Here is a 19134-nt window from a genome sequence, read left to right as displayed (position 1 = left end):
AAGGTTGCAGGCAGGAATGTCTCTCAGCCCTATCTTGGAGAAGCCAGGGAGGAAACTTGGAACTTTCTGATGCTCTTCCCAGAGTGGCTCCATCCCCTGAAGGGAATATCTTACAGTGCTCAAACTTCTAGTCTCCCATTCATTTGTAACCAGGGCAGACCTTGCTTAGCAAAGGGGACGTCATGCTTGCTACCAGAAGACCAGCTCTCCTCCCATGACAGTGCCAAATGTCAACTGCCATGTGCCAACTACACCCCCCTCCCACCCAGAAGACAGTGGGGTACTACTCTTGACGGCACTTAATCAATCAATCAATCAATCAATCAGATCATCCACATCCTCAAAATAAGATTGAGGGGCTGGCCTCCTAGGTGGCCTTATCGACTTGCCCCCTTTCTTCCCTTTGGCCTTCTTTGGGCCGATGATGAGAGTGTGCCCTAGTTAGTGTTGTTCACGAACAAGGCACTGCTTGTCTCAAGAGCACTTGGCTTGAGTCCCCCTGGCCCAGCTATTCCTCCAAGGCTCAGCCTTCAGTTAGCCTAGACCTAAATCAGAGCCCCAAGAATGTCCTTCCTCCTTGGCTGCCAAAAACAAACTGAGGAGGAAGGACGCTGACAAGCAGCTGCTTGGCAAAAGCCCTGCCCTCCTCAGCCAAATGAGCCAATAGGCTCCTACCCTTTCCTTGGAAGGGTGCTGGGGCAAACTGGCCACGCCACCTATGCAGGCAGCGAGCAGCCAGGTTTTTTAATTCCCACAAAACATACAAAAACTAATGGGAGTTCCTTAACCTAGTGATGATTTTATGCTGTAATATAAAATCATCAGTATATCCTGAAGACAGGGAAAAGGTTATTGGATCCAACAGGATTCCAAGAAGCCTTGGAGGGGTTTAGGGTTGGATCTACTAACAGTTCTGTCGATGCTCTGGTACAAAGATGGATTAATGGATTTACTAGAGCAGTAGACACAATAGCTTCTAAGCATCCTCTCCAACTTGCTTTAAAGACAGCCCTGTGGTATTCGGATGAGCTACGGGAACTGAAGCAGCGAGGTAGATTATTAGAGCGCAAGTGGAGGAAGAGTTGGTGCAAGTCTTATCGGGCACAACACAGAGCACATTTGAAGATCTATGCTCTGGCAGTGCGGGCGGCAAAGAAGCAGTTCTTTTCTGCCCACATTGCTTCCACAAATTCATGTCCAGCTGAGTTGTCTTGGGTTGTGAGGGGGCTAGTATGTACCCCTTCCCCCTTGAATTTAAACTTGGAACCATCAGTCACTCATTGTGATGTCTTTAACGACTTTTTTGCGGATAAAATCTCTCAGATTCGGGCCGAGCTGGATTCCACAGTTACTGTAGAGTCTACTGTGGAGTTGTCCAGCAACTCCTCTTATGGGATTAGATTGGATCATTTTCAGTTTGTGACTCCTGAGGAAGTGGACAAACTGCTTCCTGGCTGTGCACCCTACAACCTGTTCTCTTGACCCTTGCCCAACTTGGCTTATCGCATCAGATAATCATATTATCAGAGAGGGTCTGGTTAATATTATAAATGCTTCTCTGAGGGAGGGCAGGATGCCTCCTTGTCTTAAGGAGGCTATTATTAGACCACTTTTGAAGAAAGCTATGCTGGATCCCTCAGTTTTAGCTAATTACAGACCTGTTTCTAATTTTCCATGGTTGGGCAAGGTGGTTGAGCGGGTGGTGGCCTCTCCGCTCCAGGCACTTTTGGATGATGCAGATTATCTAGACCCATTTCAAACTGGCTTTTGTGTGGGCTATGGGGTTGAGATTGCCTTGGTCAGCCTGATGGATGATCTCCAATTGGCTATCGACAGAGGGAGCAGGGGTGTAACGAGGCTGGAGTGGGCCCAGAGACAAAATTTTAAAATGGGCCCCTTGCTGGCCCCCCCCCACACACTTACTTCACATGTGACTTGCCTCTGGGGGGCCCCTCGAGGCCTGGGGGCCCCCACGCAGCCGCCTTCCCTTGCCTAATGGTAGTTACGCCCCTGAGAGGGAGTGTGACTCTGCTGGTCCTTTTGGATCTCTCTGCAGCTTTCAGTACCATCAACCATGGTGTCCTTCCGGACCTCCTGGGGGAGGTGAGATTGGGTGGCATGGTGGGATTGGGTGGCACTGTCTTACAGTGGTTCCACTCCTACCTCTCTGGCAGATTCCAGATAGTGTCACTTGGAGACTGTCGGAACAACAATCAGCTAAGTGAGAACTGAAGTGTGGAATCCCACAAGGCTCCATACTGTCTCCAATGCATTTTAACATCTACATGAAACCTCTGGGGGAGATCATCAGGAGGTTTGGTGCCGGGTGTTATCAATATGCTGATGACACCCAGATTTACTTTTCCATGCTGACCTCATCAGGAAATGGCATGTCTTCCCTAAATGCTTGCCTGGAAGCAGCAATGGGCTGGATGAGGGATAACAAACTGAAGTTGAATCCAGATAAGACAGAGGTACTGACTGTGGGGGGCGAGGACCCAAGAGATGGTTTAGATCTGCCTGTTCTGGATGGGGTTACACTCCCCATGAAAGATCAGGTACGTAGCTTGGGAGTGCTCCTGGATCCAAAGCTCTCTCTGGTTTCTCAGGTGGAGGCCGTGGCCAGGAGCACTTTTTATCAGCTTCAGTTGATATGTCAGCTACGTCCATTTCTAGAGGTAAATGACCTTAAAACAGTGGTACATATGCTGGTAACCTCCAGGCTTGACTACTGTAAAGTGCTCTATGTGGGGCTGCCTTTGTATATAGTCTGAAAACTACAATTGGTACACAATGTGGCAGCCAGATTGGTCTCTGTGACAACACTAAGGGACCACATAACACTGGTTCTAAAGGAACTGCACTGGCTGCCAATGTGTTTCTGGGTGAAATACAAAGTGCTGATTATTACCTATAAAGCCCTTAATGGCTTGGGTCCAGGCTATTTGAGAGAGCGCCTCTCTTGCCATAATCCCTTCCACCTGTTATGATCTTCTGGAGAGGTCCAGTTATGGTTGCCACAGGCTTGTTTGGTAGACTGGGCTTTTTCTGTGGCTGCCCCAGGGCTTTAGAATAAGCTTCCTGCTGAAATAAGAGCATCTCCTTCTCTGTTTGTTTTCAGGAAGAACTTCAAGACCCTCCTGTTTTCTCAGGCTTTTAATTAGAATTAATTGTAATAATTTTAAAAACTTGTTTTAATAATTTTATTCTATTTTTTATTGTCATGTATTTTAATTTGTGACATTTAAATATTTTAAAATTTGTACACCACCTAGAGATATACTTATCAGGCAGTATAAAAGTATGATAAGTAAATAAATAAATGAAAAAATAAATAAATAAGCAAACTAACTCTTAACTGCAGCTAAACTGATAGTACTGGAAACCCCTACCTCACTTACATGACAAAACTGGATTGTTGAAGTTTGGACACTGTTGTTTGAATTAAGTTAACTCATATTAAGTGTCAAGAGGGTGTTTGGGTGAAAGAAAGATGTGTTCACAATTGGAGATGCTTTATAATATATTGGAACAATAAAGTATCAGATAATATTCACCCTGTTCAGGTGTTTGACGTGATATCTTTATATGCTTTATGTTGCCAGGCACCTGAATGTAGATTTCAAGGTTAGATAAGGGAAGCTTAACTGGATATTGGAGATTGTGATGCTCCATTCATTTTTTAAATTGTGGGGTTTTTTTTTAATACTAGTGTTTAATAGATTTCTGATTAATTGTTAATATACTTTTGATTAATGTTTGTAAATTTTGTAAAATTCTAATAAATTTTAAAAGGTTAAAAATACTAATGAGATTTCAAAAATGAAACAGGATCCTCCAAATGGGTTCCAGGGTTCCAAAGCAGGAATCCAATGGTCCCCAAACAAACTGAAATCTGTGCTTCAAAAAGAATGTTTTAAATGAAATGGAAATTCAGTACTTTAGCCATGAAAGCTGCTAAAAATGTTTTTGTTCCCCCTCTGTATTCTTCTGTCAGACTGTGAGTCTTAAAACATCTTTGTCAAGTTCCAAAGAATGACAAGCAATGAAAGTTTGTTCCATTGTGTTTGTTATGAGGCCTTGCCTCCCCAGCTGTCTCTTTCCCCCATATCCCAAGGTCCATTTGTAGGATCAGATGGGAGAACAGTAGAATAGCAGAGGCGGGGGCGGGGGGAGATTCTTGCACTTTGTTTATTAAGCTGATCTACTCCAAGCATTTGCTTCAGTACATTCCAACAAAGGTCAATGGCAGCACTTCAAAGTAGGTTGAGGATTCTGACCTATGTACATCGGAACACTTCCATAGAGACTACTACAAGGGCATGGCCTCCCATATCGCCTGCCATGCCCCTGATGCTATGTCGGCATAAAGAGAAAAAGAGACAGAAATGGTTGTTCGTTTCTTCATCCACCTTTCTATTTAAACACACTACTTTCTCCCAAAAGCTCCCTGTCCAAGCTGCCACTTCTGTCCCTTGCTGACATTTACAAAACCCAAAAGGATAGGAGCAATCTGTTCAAACTTCTCACCAGGTTTTTCCACTGCTTAATGGCAGATAAAAGGAAAGGTTGTAACATTTTAACTGTGATGGAGTGGCATCACGTGTGTGTTCACTTGAACACACAAGTATGTTCACTTGAACACACCGCCTCCTGCATTTTACAGATGTGTGGCCCCATTGTTGGCCCTCTTTTTTGTTCCTTTGTACATACTCACACATATCAGCTGAGGATAATACCTCCTGCATCTCATGAAGTGGACTCCAATTGATGGACATTTATGCCACAATCGAGCTTTTCATCTTTAAAGTTCTACAAGACTCCTAGGTGTGTTTTGCTGCTGCATTCAGGGCAGAGAATGTGTATTCAAGCCACTTCCATCCCACATAGAATTGGGGGTGTGCAAGGAAAAATGTTTATGTCATCTTACATTTTTGGCTGACACATTGCGCTGCACACTACCTGTCAAACAGGGATGCTGCTGTGCTGGCTATCCATCCACCTGTATGTGTCCCCCTTCTATGATGTGCAGTTTGTCAGCCCTTGTTAAAAACTTGCTTCATTTTAGTAATGGTTTGTCCACAAACTGATTTGTTTGGTAACAGTTCCTGTCCCCCCACAGTGCCCGGGACATTGCATTCATCTGGGGAATTGTGGAGGGAAATGGCACAGGCCAGTATGGGCTTCCATGTTTTTGTGGAAACTGCCATTCCCAACCCCCACCCCACCCACCAAATTGTGCTCTGGCCCAATGCCATGCCCAGCACATTGCAGGAAAAAATGGCTGCTGGCAAAGGCAGCCACAAAAAGTGAGACAGGGAGAGAGGGAGAGAGAGAAGCCTAAAGTGCAACAAGGTAAGCTCCCCAGCCCCTGATCCTGAAAATGAATGGGGGGTGGTGGGGGGTGGGCTGAATGGAACTGAATGGCACACATACCCTTTGCTCCAGTCAGGGTTTCTCTGCATTTGTTTTGGAATGAGCGGATGCTGGACGCTGGGCCTGATTCCATTCAGTTTCCATTTGTTCCAAGATGGACGCACACCTCTGCTTGATTGACAGAATGCCTGTCTGCCTTCGCTGCAAGGGTGCCCTTTACAGGACTGCCTCGCAAGCCTTTGTGCCATGAAGAGTGGGGGTTGTGCTACCTCTGCCCATCTCTTCTCACCTTCTTGCTTGCTTTTGACCACAGTCTCATCTCCTCCTTTGGTCTTTCTGGTTCCTGAGACCACCTCTGCACAGCTAAGCACTCCATCGACACCTAGTAACAGATCCCATCCTGTGAAATGGAAAGTGACCAGAGGCAACAGGTGTCTTGGAAGGACAAGCAGCAGCTGGGCTAGGGAGGTGGAACCCCAACAATTTGGGTAGGGCAGAGATCCCTGCCTCCCACCTGCTGAACTCTTTCTTAGCTAGTCTTTGTAGGCTTCATATCAAAGTGAAATGGTATTCTCATTTATTTTAAAATGCATGCCCTTCTGAGCAGAGCCACACGGAAACCTCAAGCTGTAGTATCTTTTCCCTCAATAACCTCCTTTGATGGGTTTAGTGTCCAAGCATTTTATTTATTATTATTATTATTATTATTATTATTATTATTATTATTATTATTATTATTAATCAACTCTATCAAGCTTATAAGAAAACTTAAGGCTGACATCCTAGGCACATGCCACTGAACTCACGTATTTCCAGCTACACATGCATAGGACAGGATTGTCACTGGGGTGCTTTTAACTGATCTTTGTAGAATCCAAGGGAAAGAGTTGTGGTATGCAAGGACAAGGCAGTGGAGGGAAATCAGGAATACTAATAGATTAATGAAATAGACTGTATGTACAGAGAGGCTTAAGTGGAGCAGAGGGGAAATGCTTGGCTAACAAGCAGAAGATTGCCGGTTCGAATCCCCACTGGTATGTTTCTCAGACTATGGGAAACACCTATATTGGGCAGCAGCGATACAGGAAGATACTGAAAGGCATCATCTCATACTGCATGGGAGATGGCAATGGTGAACCCCTCCTGTATTCTACCAAAGACAACCACAGGGCTCTGGGCACCAGGAGTCGAAATTGACTTGATGGCACACTTTACCTTACAGAGAGGCACCTGCAGACTGCTTTTCTGTGATCTTGCTGCTGGCTGTTTGTTAGCCCCTCCTCTACTGCAGGACTGGAATAGCAGTAAGCAAAGCCCAATTCAAAAGCTGGCCTGGATCAAGGAAAGGATTAATCAAAAATACCATAACCTTCAAATGTCATCTATTTTTCATTAGTTGTGGAAAAATTGGGAGCAAGGGAGCTGTACAATCCCTGCACTTGGGCTTTTCCAGACCCAACGAAGTAAACTTAGGTGGCTTCCATTTCTACGCTCCCGTACTAAGGCCTTGCAAAAGCCTCCACCCCCAGCCATGTCCATAGTCGCAAAGGCAGGGCTCATATATATCGGGACACTGTCTAAGCACTAGCTCTGTCAGGCAGGGAAGTTCCTGCAAGTCGAACAAGTCTGACCTTGCAGTTTCCTGTTGCCTCTGTTCCCACCTCTTTGCAACTTTATTTATGTTATCTATCTATTACATTTTATATCCTGCTCTTCCTCCAAGGAGCCCAGAGCGGTGTACTACATACTTAGGTTTCTCCTCACAACAACCCTGTGAAGTAGGTTAGGCTGAGAGAGAAATGACTGGCCCAGAGTCACCCAGCAAGTATCATGGCTGAATGCGGATTTGAACTCGGGTCTCTCCGGTCCTAGTTCAGCACTCTAACCACTACACTACGATGGCTCTTTACAAGCTGTTGTTGATGTCCTGGACTTGGACAAACAGGAAGACTTCTGATACTCATGTGATGTGACTGAGTTGTTTTCCCTACAAAAAGCAACATCAGACATGCAGATTTTGCTGCAAAAATCAAAACTCCTGAACATTCAGCTCAGCTCTTACTGGGACCATTTCTGCAGAACACCAGGGATGCGTGGTTCTGAGTGACTCAGCAGCTGCAGACCCAGTGTGATAAACTCATTTATCCCAGAAATGACTTGTGAACAGTTTATTATGAACTGATGCTATTGGTCACCACTATTACAGAAATTGCACAGATTGCATCCATGATATGCCAATCCATACCCTTACCTTACCCTTTTCTGTACAAGTTCATATATGGGGAAGATCAGGTCAGCACATGTGGTGAGGGGGAAAGTACTGTGAATCAGCTCTTGGAAATTATGTGGAAATCATTCATGAAATTATTGACTTTTTGAGGTGTAAAGGCTTTCTGCTCCTTCATAGAAATAAATGTTTGTTCACACAATTGCCAATTATTAGGCAATGCCTAATGCCATTTTTCATCAGCCTCTCCTGATTCAGCTTGAAGGCAATTATATGTATACTGATCCCATTATGGGAAACTCATTCTTGATTGACTTTGGCAGTCAGTTGTAACCTTTGTCTGGTGGCAATAAAGTGCCAAAAGCTTACCTGTGCTTAATTTAGCAGTTGACATCGGCCAGCTCAGCCAAGTCATATGACCAGTTCAGCCAAGCAAGAATCTGCAGCTACCACAGGCTGAATGGGTCCTGCAGTTGACTCTGGGGCCTCCCATGAGCTGAAGAATCTGTTCCCATACAAAATTGTCCTCCATAAAAAGGCAAGGTCTTGTCCAGTACCTCAAATACCATGGCTGTCTTGTTCCTCTCTTGAGAGATTAATTGAAAATAAAAAGCACTTGCAGATAAGGATCGCCCATATAATATAAGTCATTAAAGTTGTCACTTTGAAGTGTGTCCACTCCTTGAATTGGAATTGGTGTGGGAGTCTTGAACTAGCCTCAGAATAAAAGAGGGCACATTTAAAGTAATCAGAAGGAATGTTTCATTAAATCCTTGTACATGTTGAACCTGGTTCAAGAACAGTGCAATCAGTGGAGCAGAACCAAATGCAGGAGGCAAATGAATGCTAATCCCTGGAAACCTATTGGAAACTAATCTGAAATCTGCAAAGATTCTTGCAAGGTTTTGAAGCAAGGGGGAAGAAATCTCTGTAAAATAGGTAAGGAGAACCTGGAAGATGGTACCAAATCTATGCCCTGAAATGAGGCCAAGGTACAGGCATGACTCAAAGGGCCCATTTGAACATAACGTGAAACTCAGGTAGATGAACCTGCGGTGGTGGTTGTTGTTGTTGTTCTTATTGTTGTTGATCTTCTTCTTCTTGTTATTATTATTATTATTTATTACATTTATAAACCACCCCGTCCAGAGGCTCTGGGCAGTGTACAACAACTTTAAAAAGACATAAAAACACACAATTGAAAACATAGTGCTAAAAGCAATATAAAAACAATTCAAAAACAATTAAAGCCATTTAAAACCAATTAAAATACTTTTAAAAAACAACAACACTTTACAAGCCTTGGAAGGCCAGGCCAAACAAATAAGTTTTTAGGGCTCTCTTAAAGGCCGACAGCGAGCCTAAACTGCAGTTAATCTGTGAAGCCGGGAATCATTCCACAGACAATTGCTCACCTGTGTTTTGCAACCTGAGGCTTCTGGGCAGAGGGACTCCTCCCTCTTTCTTGTCCACTGACGCTGCATCCCAGCAAGCTCCCTACCGCCCACATCGCCAGACTGTGGGCAAGGCATCAGGACATCAGTGGAGCAGCAACCATTGGCTACAATCCTTGAGGGGACATGCTCAGTGACATCGTGCCTTTTGGCATTGATTGCCTGCCCTCATCAGGGGAAAGACATTATAACCCTTTTCTCATGCCACTTGCACTTCTGCCTTTGCAAGAACTCTTGCATAATTGTTACACGAGCACAATTATTGATGCCAGGGAATGACGAGGGGCACTTGCAGATGGCAATGGGGTATTTGGGGAGAGAATGACAACAACAATGGAGTTTATACTTGTAGCTTAGATTCTGTGGTATAAATGTACATGGGGAGCGGGAACTGGACCTAGGAATGTGCCAATGAATCCCAGGGGAAGACCAGAGGAAGGTCTGAGGCTAGTTATCTGTTACTCCGGGAGGGGATCTTACTCACTTCCTAGGAGGGAATAGGTAAAGGATCCTGGGTTTTGTCTCACTGTAACAAAAGATGCTCTTAGATTCATAAACCCGGGCCAAGCAGTCCAGGAAGCTTCAACACATTCTCACCCTTGTGCTGGCTTGCCAGCTGGGGGGATTAGTCCTTTCATGAGAGGGCTAGTCCATTGGGGAACAACGGAGGCACCTTGTGCTTTCGGATCTCCATTGGACTGTACTCTCATGAGGTAGGCCTTCCAACTATAGGGCCCCCCGCTGTTGTGAGGATCCTGGTATAACTGGTTAATAATAGACCTCTAAGAGGCGGTTTTCACGATTGCCCAAAAGCAGGCTAAGGAAACGAAACCCACTTTTGGGCGGTCGTGTGCTGCAATGGGAGTTGTGTGGCCCTCAAAGATACCCTTCCCCTAAGTTGAGGTTAATGGAGCGAGCGCTCCATTAACCGTGTCTTTTTGCTCTAATCTTCGCAGCCCACGCCAGCTCCGTGACAGAGCCGGCAGTCATGTGGGTGGCCTTCTGATTGTCTACGGGGAGAGCGGGCTATGCCCGCTCTCCCCGCAAACCCACTTCTGGCGAGTCTCACTGATTGTGAGACTCGCCTCACACTCTGTACCTTTTCTACTCCACTCAACCTTTCCAGACTTCCAAGGAGTTTGGAATGTGTCTAAGCAGTTTCAGGTGGGCAGAGTTAGGAAAGACCAGGATGCATCCTATGACCAGAAGGCTGGGGCCAGTGCTGTGGCATATGTAAATCACCCACCGTGGAGCATCCCAGGGCAGATCACCTGTGGATTAGAGCAATCCCTGGCTAGCCAGGTGACTGTGTTGGGCAAAAAAAGAAGGACGGATATGTGTTATGGGGAGACCAGATTGAGCACTCACACTGTTGGTTCGTGGCAGCTGCCAGGACCTGGAAAGGTGTTGCAAAACCCTTTCCTGGAGTTTGCATGGAACTAGCAACCAGGCTGGGTGGCAACAGCCGTCTGGCCTGCATGTGTGTCTCTGTGGTAATTCTCAGTGAAGTTCTTGCATGGCAGGCAGTGTGTAAAGGCATGTGTTGCAGGTTGCTCGAGAAATCCAATCCTCATTCCCTCTTGGTGCCAAGCACAAAAACCAACCACCCCCTTCCTCAGAGCAAATCAGGCTTTGCCCATCCAGAACCTTGCAACTCTTGTCTTTCAAACTCCAGCACACGAGAAGTGCCACAGACCTGCTGGTTTTCCCTTACCAGCACACGTTGATGGGTAAGTGAAATGGACAGACAGACACCAGATTTGAGAGGTGACATGTCTCTTTAATTGACTGGAGCACAGGAAGTAGTTATGGCCAGTGTTTCTGCAGTTGTGTTCCTTATGTAGTTTTGATGGCAACCTCTCTATGCATGGGGTTGGCACATTGTTAGTTCTGATAAGCACTGTGGTTTCACACACACCCCAACAGCCTGACATATGTGTCCTTTGTGGGAAAACAATCTAGCTGTTCAATTTGTTGTTTTACCAGGGCTTCATCTGTTTGTGCACAAATCACGGCAGTCCTGAATTGAAGGAGACCTCTCTTGCTGTCCACATCTTCTCTTCCCATCCTTCTATGCTTTGGACAAGGGGGGGGGGCATGAGATGCAGTGGAAAGCAGGCATTCACCAATGTGTTTCTTTCCCTTTAAATGCAGGAGCTACAGAGACATCGCATCCCTGTTGCTAAGAAGCAGCAGGAAGAGAAAGGAGATGACAGAGGGCAAGGCATCAGGTTCGAAAGGCGGCTAGCAAGAAACATGGCTGCCCTAAAACTGACACATTTCTGGGCTGGGCTGTGCTGAGCTGCCATATCTATGCTTCTGGGAGGAACTAAAGCAGAAAACCCAGGTTATGGTGGTGGCAGCATTCGGGTGAAAAAGTGGCCCTTTGGAATCCAAGGTTTCAGCAGTGAAACACACAACAAACTGAAGGTTCAGATTCAGGTTTAGGATCAAGAACAGAGCCAAAGTTGGGTGACAAAACTGTGGTTTCACATGCTCAGATTACAGTACCACAAATTCAAAACTTTGGCACATTTATCTATGGTTTGGCATTATGTCCAAATGCGGCCAAGGTCTTTCTGACTGGGGTGACACAGAATTAATCAAGGGTCAAATGCACAGGCAAGTCCATGGTACATAAGAACAGCCTTGTTGGATCAGGCCCAAGGCCTATCTAGCCCAGCATCCTGTTTCCCACAGTGGCCCAACAGATGCCTCTGAGAAACTCACAAGCAAGTGATGAGGCATGCCCTGTCTCCTGCTGTTGCTACCCTGCAGCTGGTATGTAAGACATCTTACTTTCAGCAATCTAGATATTGGTCACAAAGACATATACAATGAATATTTATATAAAACTTTTCAATGAAAATTCCCAAAGCAGTTTGCATAGATATACATAAATAAATAAAATAGCTCCCTGTCCCCAAAGGGCTCATAATCTAAGGCATGGAGGGATGATGTGCTGAGGATGGAAAGGGCCAGTTGTTCTCCCCCTGCTAAATAAAGAGAATCATCACTTTTACAAGGTTCCTCTTTGCTCTGTTGGTGGGGGACTAATCTAAAGCATAGTGTCCAATCAGGTGACTAAACTTTTGGCCTTGTGTTACATGATAGTTGTAACTCTGCTGCAAGAATTATGTTGATTGAATTCACCATGAACCAAGAAACATATGTTACTAAATATGCTCTGTTATTCTTTCAGGGTACTTCAACATATCCTACAAAGTATCTAGGTTCAGCTAGTCAGACCTAAAATATGAAGTTATGATATTCCAACCCCCTTTGGACCAAATTTGGTACAGTTGTAGGGACACATAGGGATACCACAAACACATAGTTTGTGATGATGTCATCCACCAAGATGGTGAATGTATGAACGTTTGAGGCACAAGTGGGCTAACTTGTGAACTGCCTAACTGATTTGGACCAAATTTAGACCAGTTGTAGGGACAGTGAAAGGAAAGATGCAGATTAGTTCTTACTAGAACAACTTGTTTAAATTATCTAGGAATTTATTTATTTATTAAAAGATTAATAAATAATCCACAGCCTCAATATTCAATCCCAATCCACAGACTCAATATTCAATAAACTAAGCACATATTGCTTTAAAAAAAAATTATGCTGTTACTTTTACCATTAGGTTTCATTAAACAGGTTATGATTATTTGTTTCCTTCCCTCACCCTTCAAGCATAGGTTGGGTTAAACATCTAGATAAAATAAACATTGGTGGCACATATTATCAAGTGTATAACATAATAACCTATTTAACGTTATGCAGACAACAAAATCAATGTGTAGAAAAATAATGCAGTTGTATGACATATTGGATAAATGTAAAATGTCAGTAGAAGATTGTGCTCTGTTCTAACAACTGCCAATTTGGGGCAAATCTATTAAACCACCTTATTTTATTCCAGTATAATGATAATTAAAAGCCACCTAATGGCACAGCGGGAAATGACTTAATTAGCAAGCCAGAGGTTGCTGGTTCGAATCCCCACTGGTATGTTTCCTGGTCTATGGGAAACATTTATATTGGGCAGCAGCGATATAGGAAGATGCTGAAAGCCATCATCTCATACTGCACGGGAGGAGGCAATGGTAAACCCCTCCTGTATTCTACCAAAGACAACCACAGGGCTCTGTGGTCGCCAGGAGTTGACACCAACTCGATGGCACACCTTTACCTTTATAATGATAATTATTAATAATATATTTATAGAACACTTTTCCAAAAAAAAGTATAGAATGTGGATTACATAGCAAGAAACAAAAATCAAAACAACAGCAATACCACCAGAGAGGTGTCATCATCAGACTCTGGGAATCTCCTTTGCTGGGATGAACAGAGGATGGGGTGGAGCTGTAATTGTGCGCACAGATTCCAAGAACCCATGTGCAGCTGCCATGCGGCGCCCCTTCTCCCCGACCACTCCAGTGGTGCACCCTGCCCCCCCGTGTGGCAGCCGTGGCCTTCCTGACAAAGCAGCCCAGAGTACGCTGTCCTTCCGCCACTGCTCAGCAGGCTGCCACACATGTGTGACGGCCAACTGAGTGGTCGGCACAGCACTTGAGTGCATTGCCGTTCACCCAAATGGCTGCTGCACATGCGCAGCAGCCAGCTGAGCTGTGGGGGCAAGGCAGCCTACCCTGGGGCTGCTCTGTCAGGGAGACTGCCGCCCCATCCGCAAGGGGCATAGGCTGCCTATGTCCTCCCTGCAACACTGACAGGGGCCGTTTCCCAGCTAACCAGAACAGAACCACCACTTACAAGAGGTCTCTTATGCAGTTAGCAGGGCTATATGTTTCACAATTTTGCTGTAACTGCAAAACGTTACTTTCCATTCTGCAGTACTGGGAATTACTATCATTTCCAGGATCTTGCATGGCCTAGCCTAGCTACTGCTAGCATATAGTAAAGCAGTTCAACATATTGTTTAAGTGGTGTTTTGGTATAAGATAAAAAGAGGGGGCGGGGGTCCTAATCCAGTTGAATATTTATCATATTTTCTGTTTTATCCCTTGTCAGAGCCATGTATTTTTTGGCACAATCATGTAGCCACCATATATGGTGGGTGGGATGGGGCGACCTGCCGGTTTTCTTTTTGCATTTACAACACCTCTTATCATAAAGCTGCATTTATTATGTGTGGTTTTTCATGGGTATAGTCATTCTGTAGAAATCATCAAACCGCTGTAGCAATTCCCCAATAGATTTGAGCATCATGAAGCATTGCTTTCAGTCTTCCAAACAAATGCCAGTAATTAAAAACTTAACAGATTACTAGACCTTTAGGGTTTTTACTCCTATAACTCAGTGGAATTTTATGCTAGTGGAGCAGCCTTTCTGAGTTACTCAGATCCTCTTTTATCAGTGCCAGATAATGAAGGTAAGATGTTACCTTCCCGGGTGGTTCCTTGTGTTCTCCCCCATCACCTCAGTGGAGTCCAATAGCAAATCTTGCCTCTATTGTTTTAACCCTGCTTGAAGAGGTAAAACTCACAAGGGGATATGGCAATTTCATGGTTCAGAAATATGGCTTCTGCGTGGAAAATTGAGTCCAAGCCAGCCACTGTAAGGTGTTTCCTCTGGAATGCTGATCCCTTCCCCTTCGCAGGAATCAATATATCACCCAAGGTCAGCATATGAAGCCCTGCTTGGCAGGGTCATGTTCTGCTTATGATGAGAGGAAGGAGCTTGGGAAAGCTTTGCATCCTACCCAGGGAAGTGATCAAGAGATAGGAGGTGAGATCTGAAAAATTAATTGCGGGGTGTGTTTGTTGAAGCTAAAGAGTAGACCGAACTGCTTGCTAGCATATTTATTCCATGAGATATGTTTGATTGATTAAAGAGACTCTTTCTATGTTTCTCTTACCTTTTCACTTCCTTTTTAGGAATCACCTTAGCCTGACACTTATTTTACAATGGACTGGAAATGTCTTTAAAATGTCTCCCTTCCTGTTACAATGCAATCTACTAACAGCCATCTCATTAACCTCACTAGGTCAACTTTCCACACTCTTGCAAGGGCATCATTTCCCCTTAAACGGCTGCAACTACGAACGATCTGGAGTGTCCAGTTTTGTTAAAGAGGCTGACAGGTACTGCTGTTTTAGAAAATTGATTCAGAATTAACCCTAAGAATCTTTACTTTTATCTGGGGAGGGGGAAGCTCTATTCTATCAGACTTTGAACGTGACTAAGATAGATAGATAGATAGATAGATAGATAGATAGATAGATAGATAGATAGATAGATAGATAGATTTTATTACAGTCATTGACCAGTAAAAGAGTACAGTTACATAGATTCAGAATGAATTTTACAGACAATATAACAAAACTTAGCCATTCTGCAAATAATCTCCTTATTGGTGTTTGCTAATTAAAAATGTAAATAAAAGCCATCAGAACGGCCAGGGAGGTTTTCCAGTAGAGGGGATAACCTCTATGATAAAAACAAAAAAATATAAAACTCACAATACACAACAAAGCAGTATGAATAAAAGTAGCAGTTAATTAATATTCAAAGTACAAAATATGGACAACTTAAAAGAGCAGATGACCCCAAATACGAATCCAATATTTGGTATTGTTTGGCTGTAGATGTGTAAAACTTGATTTAAAAGCACACATAAGCTGTGAACTTGCACCTTAAGGGAGAGTGCAGCCTTATCCATAACGGGTCAAACACTGCAAGACCCAGAACATAATCTACCAGTAGATTATTCATGGAACCAGCTGGTCTGGTTTGGTTTGAGTCTGAACTGGACTCAAACCAGACTGGGCCAGTTCGGTCTGGCACCCCCTTGAACCCCCCCTCCTGGTTCGGTTCAATCCAGCGGGTGTGTGTGTGTGAGAGTTTCATGAACCTTAAAAAAAAATTTTTTTTAACTTATCATCTCCAGGGGGGTTTCTCTGAGGCAGCGGTGGGGACTGCGGAGGTTCCCCATCCCCCGGCCAGCCTCCCTTCCTTCCAAAATTGGCCCATTTGGCCATTCTTCCACCTGTTCAGGCCTTTCCCCCTGGTGTTGTGGCCATTTTGGAGGCCACTGTGCCAGTGGGAAAGGCCCGAATGGGCCGAAGAACAGCCAAATGGGCTGGCAGAGGGAGGGGGACCTCCGTGGACCCCCCCAGCCTCCTCGGAGAACCCTCACCAGAGGGGGTAAATTTTAAATAATTTTTTAATTAAAAAAAAGCAATGCCCGTGAACCCCCCAAATGGGCGGTGTTTAGTCTGGTGTTGGACTGAACAGGGAGTAGTTCGGTTCAACCCCAAACTGTTGAACCAAACTGGTTCGATGTTGAACACGTTTGACGTTGAACCTGTTTGCACATCCCTATCTACCAACAGTATCTCAGTCTTGTCTGAATTGAGCTTCAGTTTATCATCAACCCCATTCCTCACTCCATTGCCATACTGGAATGGCTGAAAAGAAGAAATAAAAGTTAATATCATTAGAATACTGAAGGAACCACATTTGAAATCCCCAGACCACCTTTCCCAACATCTAGACATGAAATAGCATGGAGAAACAAGAAAGGACTTCACAACATTAATGTGATGCTATATGTACTTGGAAATAAGAGAGAGCTGCTTTTCTTTCTCTCACTCGCTATGAACTTGATCATTTCCCTTCCCCATCCTGACATGCCTGGAGCTTATTCCAAGGGACAGCTCACTTAGCATTTGTCTAATTCAGCCCTGTACTGTTTTGGTGTGACTTCTATACATTTTCCTCTTTGTTCCAACTTCCAAAGCAACTCTGTGGCTTTCCTGAGACCTTTAGTTGTGATTCATAATAATATTCAGATTTCAAAATTGTTCGTCCCATGGCAGTGATTTCTAGAATATATCTTTGGCTTATATACACCAAGTGATCCTTCAGACACTGTGTGTGACCATGTGCCAGAGTTTTCTCACTGTGAATAGCTGTGTATTCACACGATCTTATAGAGCCGGACTGTAAATATTTTTTAGCAAGCCAGCCAAGAATGTACACAAGAGAAACAAAACTTGTGCAACTGTATACGATATTCCTAACTTGTTAATTGTCTCTGCAGTCTGTTTAGTAACTATGTGAATTTGAGTTTTATAAGGAAAACATGTCTATATTCATTGAAGCTTTGAATGGGCATGCCATCTTCCCTTTAAAACTTTCAATTTTAAAAAAGATGTCTATTGGAAACGTATATTACTCATTGAGATACAACATGTGAATTGGGCATGTTCCATGTTCTGAAATGACTGTCCATTACTTGAAGTCCAGTGGTTTAAAAGCTATGTCCTGGCAGGATTTCAGTAGTTGGTCTCCCAGAACAACATACAATAGCAGTGTCTCCTTTTGTTAGAATTAATTATTCTTATCATTTCCTTGCTTTAATGTTCAGCTCAGACCAAAGGCTTTCTGTTTACTTGGGAAATATCAGCATTTAGTGACCTCAACCCATATTTATGTCTGGATAATGAAGCACAGGAACTGGGCACTCCAAACTAAACCATGACTTCATTGAATTTTCCATCTCTTGGTGAAGTACACAGTACCCTGTACTGGAGATTTGCTCCAAGTTGACACTAGGAGCTGGTGTAGCATTGTGGCTTGGAGGCTGAGCTATAAAGCAGGAAATCCTTGGCTTGCATCACATCTCTGCCACTAGGGCTGTGCACATATGCAAATGTCAGGACTGGGTCCAACCCAGGGGCGTATCTAGGGTAGGGCAGGCAGGGCACATGCCCCGGGCGCCACTTGAAAGGGGGCGCAATTAAAAATTTTTTTTTTTTAAAAATGGCCACTGAAAACAAAATGGCCACCACACATGCTCAAATGGCCTCTGTGAGGCCCTAGGCCATGCCAGTCCTCACATAGGCCATTTGAGCATGCGCGGTGGCCATTTTGTTTTCAGTGGCCATTTTTTAAAAAATTATTTTTTTTAAAGGCCACCACACATGCTCAAATGGTCCCTGTGAGGCCCTAGAAGCCAGCAGGGGGAGGCAGTACATTTGCAGACCCCTCCCCCTACAGCCTTTAGGAAGCCCCCTGAAGGGGCTACAGATTTTATATATATATATATATATATATATATATATATATATATATATGTCACTGTATACATATTCAGTTTGGCACTATGTACAGAGAATCAGGGTTTGTGAATACTGAGCTGAAGCTTATGAGTTAGGATTGTATTCATTTGTTCTTACTTTGCTTCTTGTGATAAATGAGTTAAATGTGATGTCTTAATAATATGGCTATTAATGGTGAGTTTGTCTTTGAATCAGTGTGAAATCCTTAGTATTAAGACCCACTGGGCGTTTCTTGCTCTCTTTCTCTCATTTTAACTGTCTTTCTGAAATACTAGAATATATTCCAAGCAGTGACACAGTTTACTCTGCATATCTTTTAATTATTTTCAGAGTATCTGGGAAAAGTTAAATTCTCCATTTATTTTTAAAACTTATGTAATAGTGATGCTACAATGCATAGTAGAGAATTAGACAGGCACTTCTGTTTATTTTTCCAGGTACACCTCCACGTAGTATTTGGATATTTCATGAGCCCCAGCATACTGAAAGTTGTCATTTTCCAGCATTTTTTGGTCTGGCTACGTCCACTGCTAAATAGTTTTTGCAATATTAAAAGATTAATGAGCTTGACTTGTATTTTTGAGCTGATATTATGGTAAAGTTATCTGAAAGATGGGTGTCAGATGTTTGGACAGGGGGCGCAATTTCAGTGTTTGCCCTAGGTGCTATTTTCCCTAGATACGCCTGTTGGGATTGGGTTCAGAATTGGGTTTTCCCCCAACCATTTAATTATTTTTTAAAAGTAACCAGGAAATACTGTGAAACCTGGAAGAAACTTAGAAGAAAACTAGAGAATTATAGGGGAAGTGATGTAACTACAGAGAATCTCAAAGGGAAACCCAGAAATCAGCTGCTTTTAAAATGTGAGTTTAAAAATGGTTAACACTTTTGAAAAACACTTTTAAAAAGGAGATAAATGCACAGGCAGGCAAGTGGGCAGAAAGAGGGCAGAAGATGGGGTTTTGTTGTTGTTGTTTGCTAGCCATGA

At 43.7% G+C, this 19134-nt stretch overlaps 2 long non-coding RNA genes across 2 annotated transcripts in view; both read left to right on the top strand.

Moving 5' to 3' along the window:
• LOC128341244 (uncharacterized) overlaps window positions 1-3838 on the top strand; it is a 111915-nt gene extending 108077 nt beyond the window's left edge. The window contains exon 4 of the long non-coding RNA XR_008314279.1: window positions 3122-3838. This is a non-coding gene — a long non-coding RNA (uncharacterized LOC128341244). The remainder of the gene's footprint in view (window positions 1-3121) is intronic.
• A 10422-nt stretch (window positions 3839-14260) lies between these two features.
• On the top strand, window positions 14261-18716 carry LOC128341246 (uncharacterized). Its single transcript, XR_008314281.1, has 2 exons — window positions 14261-15164; window positions 18584-18716. It is a non-coding gene; the product is annotated as an uncharacterized LOC128341246 (long non-coding RNA).
• The last annotated feature ends 418 nt before the right edge of the window (window positions 18717-19134 follow it).

This window comes from Hemicordylus capensis, chromosome 1 (genome assembly GCF_027244095.1).
Source record: "Hemicordylus capensis ecotype Gifberg chromosome 1, rHemCap1.1.pri, whole genome shotgun sequence".
NCBI lineage: Eukaryota > Metazoa > Chordata > Lepidosauria > Squamata > Cordylidae > Hemicordylus > Hemicordylus capensis.
This window is presented reverse-complemented; position numbering and strand designations above follow the sequence as displayed.